Source organism: Brachycentrus maculatus, unplaced genomic scaffold (genome assembly GCF_059751285.1).
Source record: "Brachycentrus maculatus isolate JH-2025_06_01 unplaced genomic scaffold, ASM5975128v1 h1tg002236l, whole genome shotgun sequence".
Classification (NCBI taxonomy): domain Eukaryota; kingdom Metazoa; phylum Arthropoda; class Insecta; order Trichoptera; family Brachycentridae; genus Brachycentrus; species Brachycentrus maculatus.
The window spans coordinates 13,846-17,993 of NW_028282733.1; the positions used below are offsets into that span (position 1 = coordinate 13,846).

A 4,148-nucleotide genomic window follows, 5' to 3' on the forward strand; every position below is an offset into this window, starting at 1 on the left:
AAATGCAATGATCATTCGACCTTGGCCAATGATGGCTCCTTTATGGATAAACTTCGAGGCCAGCTGAAGAAGACTTGGGAAATCCATGAGCTCGACACAAGCTCCATGTTCGAAGGCGTAAATAATGCTGACTCAAAGGAAATTGAATTAAAGTACGCGAATCGGCAGTATGATGCCATAATCGTCATGCCCAACTCCAATAAAAACTTGAATTCACTCTCCAACATCTAAGACGAGTCATTCCCTACGAATTTAAAGGCCTATAACAAGCTCTTGCTGACTAATCTGTTGGCGTATAGGCTTGCTCACAAATATTTAGCAACTTCTGGGGTCCTGATATTATCCAATAGCGAATCGGATTTCGCAGAGGTAGAAAACAAAATAAAAACTCCACAGCCCCATCTCAAGGCCATTCTCGATGCTCAGGTTAGTTATCTGGGAGTGACTGTAGGAGAAAGAGACTATACAGACCTGAACTCCTGGAGTGTGGTTGCCCTCAGCCAATAGTTTGTGAATGATGATAAAGTGGAAGATTTCGTGGTTGACGCGTATGCGAAGTGGGCAAATGGAGCGAATCTGCCAATGCCAGGAAGCTTTGCGTTGTTTAAGAGTGAAGAATAAGATAAAAAGGGGCCTTTTATTCAATATTTATGAATTATATTTGACCATAAAATATGTTATGCTTTATGACAGAATGAATTAACCAGACTTAATTATTGAATTTGACAGACATCATTTACTTTTGTAATATTCCTTGACCGAGATGCCCGTCACCGTAAATATTTGTTCATGAGTTAGTATTAATTCTTTCATAATCGCGATGCTTGAGTTTGGGTATAAATAAGGACATTATGAGCTTGCCAAAATAATTATATATATCTGGTAATGCTTCATAGAGATTAGGGCTTTTAGGCCAGTGTGAGCAATATGAGTGATTATGGGGTGAAAGACTATATCTTTTCCAATGACTTTTTCAATAAATCAGGTGAAAAAAACCTGCAGTTCGGGAGCAGCACAATTAATGAGTTTGAGCTGAAGTCATCTTATTTTGACCTCTGTCCCCCAAAAAGCACCACCTACTCCAACTATTACCTTCACAGCTTCATCGTGCAAAATGACGGGCAAGAATTTTTTTAGGGGTCATCCGAAAATGCATAATAAAATGTGCAAAATGAAGAGGCCTAAATTGAGCCTGCTCTATCCTCTCCCAAGATTTATCTGAAGGATATCATATCGCTGAAGAGTCGGATGAGCGAGTAGAACCAAACTTCAAATTTGTGTTATGACTCCTTAAAACCAGAAAGTGGCTTTTCGCCAAAAAAAGAGGAAGTTGCATAATTTCAGAAACTGACTGCTCCCAAAATAATAAAAAACGAAACTAAAAATATCCCAAAGAACTACGGCAAGGCTATCATAGCTTTTGTTGAGGAAGAGCGCAGTCTCCTGGAGCCCATAATTTCAGAGCTAGGGTTCACCTATGAGTAAGTGCTTGAGGAGCTGAACCAGAAGAAGAAGGGAATCAACACGATTGCAAACTTGAGAGATCTGTGGATAAATGCAAAATATGGGAAATGCATTCGAATAATCAGCTCTCAATTTCTCAGGAAATACTCCCTACAATATATTTTTAACTCTAGAATCTTGAACTATAAGAGTCATGTGAAATATAGAAAGAGATTGCAATAGGCGGTCGCAGCTCCTGAAAACTTTAGGCACATTAAGTAATATTGATCTATCTTCTATTTCTATTTTATATTTCCATTTCATTCGAATTTATATTGCTTGTGATGAAATAGCATGCAATGCAAATGCATGTAATTTAAATGCCAATAAATGTAATGCATGTATTGCAAATGCATGTATTGCAAATCCATGTATTGTAAATGCATGTATTACAAATAACATGATGAAATAACATCAAACAATCAAATAATCTACACTCAACGGATAAAAGAAGCAACATTCATTCTCCATAGTGCTCGATGAACACTGAGCTTAGGACAGCATGCGAGCTTTATTGCACATCTCTCCATTAATCTCACCCTCCTTGCATGTCCGTAGATGCTATAAAAGCCTTCACTTAAGCAGAAGTTTGTCAGGATGGTGTCTAGTTTTTAAAATTTAGTTCGGCTGTTTTCCTATTGCTCAGCCTTAGATCTCTATTCGTCTTCGTCTAACATGAATTAAATCTATGTTCCATAGTCAGCCTGGGCTTTGGGGACCACTTTCATTTCTGTTTTAATTTGCATTGAATATTCATTACTGATCGAGCAATTAATAAGCCCTTTCTCAGTATCCTTTCGAAAATTGCGACTAGTGTTGATGTTCCAGATAAAATAGCCCCTGAACATCTTTTACTCGCTGATTTTTAGCAGATACCGCACGATGGCCTTCTTTTTCTCCATGGTACTCAGACCCATGTCGACATTGTCCGGATCCTGCTTGGGGTTGGGGTCTGGTATTGGCTGCTGTGGTATCGACTGCTGTGGCATCGACTGCCTTTGATCCAAGACAAACGTTTCTAGTATCAACCTCTGTCGTCTTTCTAAGCTCTTGTTGATAAAATCACGCAATATTTTTCTCTTTGTCGTGATAATTGTGTCGTGCTTGATGTTGGCCATGGCTTTCACTTTTAGGACGAAAATCCTTTGATTCTCCACCATTCTTCGGAAAACTTTCAAATAGTATCTGTCAATAATTTGGCATCTCCTTGAATTCCAGTGGAACTGTTTGAGAATATATCTAACTTTAGCCTTCATTATTGCTTCTAGCTCAATAATGGCAGTTCTTGTCTCGCCAATTGTAGGGCCAAATTACTTCGGGAAGACTGTGACGTGAGTGTTTGTGATAGTGTTAATTTTATTGTTATTTTTTGCAGTGCTAACTCTTTCAGGATTAATATGCGCTAATGCTTTCGTTTATTGAGCCCGTGAGTTGATCATAGTCCTTATAAAAGAAGTCTCTGGCGTGACTTTTGTTTTTCTCATGATATTCTTGAAAACCCACTCCTAATTTCCTTCCTTTCTGTTTCCGAAGGAGGATAGGAATGCCAATCTCTCAAACGCATTTTTGACATTAGAAAATCGACAAAGAGCCATTTTGTTCATGACTCTCCGAATTTGGTTGCGTCTTTTGATGTTTTCCAGCTTATCGGAATAGATGACCATAGGCCGATTTCTTAGATGAGAGCTGCTCGAAATGAATGGCGAAATCGAATTTGAAGCACGGTAAAAGGATTTCTCCCTTGAAGAAACCAAAGAAATCCCATTAGCTGTGTTTTCATCGTCTGACTCAGCTTTGAAGCTATTTTAACTTTTATTCATTGCCATAAATATAAATAGATATATCTAAATAATGAAAATTAAGCTCATCAGATTCTATATAATCATCAGTTGTAAATGGCTCCGTCGTATTTTTTCTTGAACCATTACATAGCTTAATCTTTGCTAATTCTGTGTTTGGCTCCGATTTTGCTCTTGCATCTTCTTCTTAAGGTGACTCTGCTTCCTGGTCGTTTCAGAATGACGTAGAAATCCATGCCGAAGATGCCTGTGAAAGGATCATACTTTATTCCCAAATCGATATGCTCTTGAATACCGAATCCAAAGCACCCTGTGTCCGAGAAGTTTTTCTTCCTGAGTTCTCTATCCTTGACCTTGAGGCCCCTTTCGAGTATTTCATCAGCTTTTTATCCTCGAACGGTCACATGCATTGCAATCTTTTCATTTCTCTTGATCCCGAAGCTCCTGACTGTGTATCGCGCTCGAGATGGGACAGGCTTTTGACCGGTCAAATCCTCTAGGACCTTGCTAGCTTTTGTGAGTTTATCACCAGATTCTCCAACACTGATGTTTAAAACAAGCTTTTCGATTCGGATATCTCTCATGGGGTTTTCTTTCTCGGCAGCCCCTTTGCTCCCTTTGCTGGCCATCAATTATTATAATATTTATAATCCCCATTTTTATTAAATACCCAATATATTCAATATTTAATACATAAATTTATATCTATTGCAATTGATAAAACATCGGAAATCAATGAAAAGGTTGGGGTTGGGGATTGGGGTTGGGGTTGGGGTTGGGGTTGGGGTTGGGGTTGGGGTTGGGGTTGGGGTTGGGGTTGGGGTTGGGGTTGGGGTTGGGGTTGGA

General features: G+C 39.0%; 1 pseudogene; it reads right to left on the reverse strand.

Annotated features, from left to right (window-relative positions):
- Positions 1 to 3,388: 3,388 nt before the first annotated feature.
- On the reverse strand, positions 3,389 to 3,931 carry LOC148298292 (uncharacterized; annotated as a pseudogene).
- Positions 3,932 to 4,148: the final 217 nt, after the last annotated feature.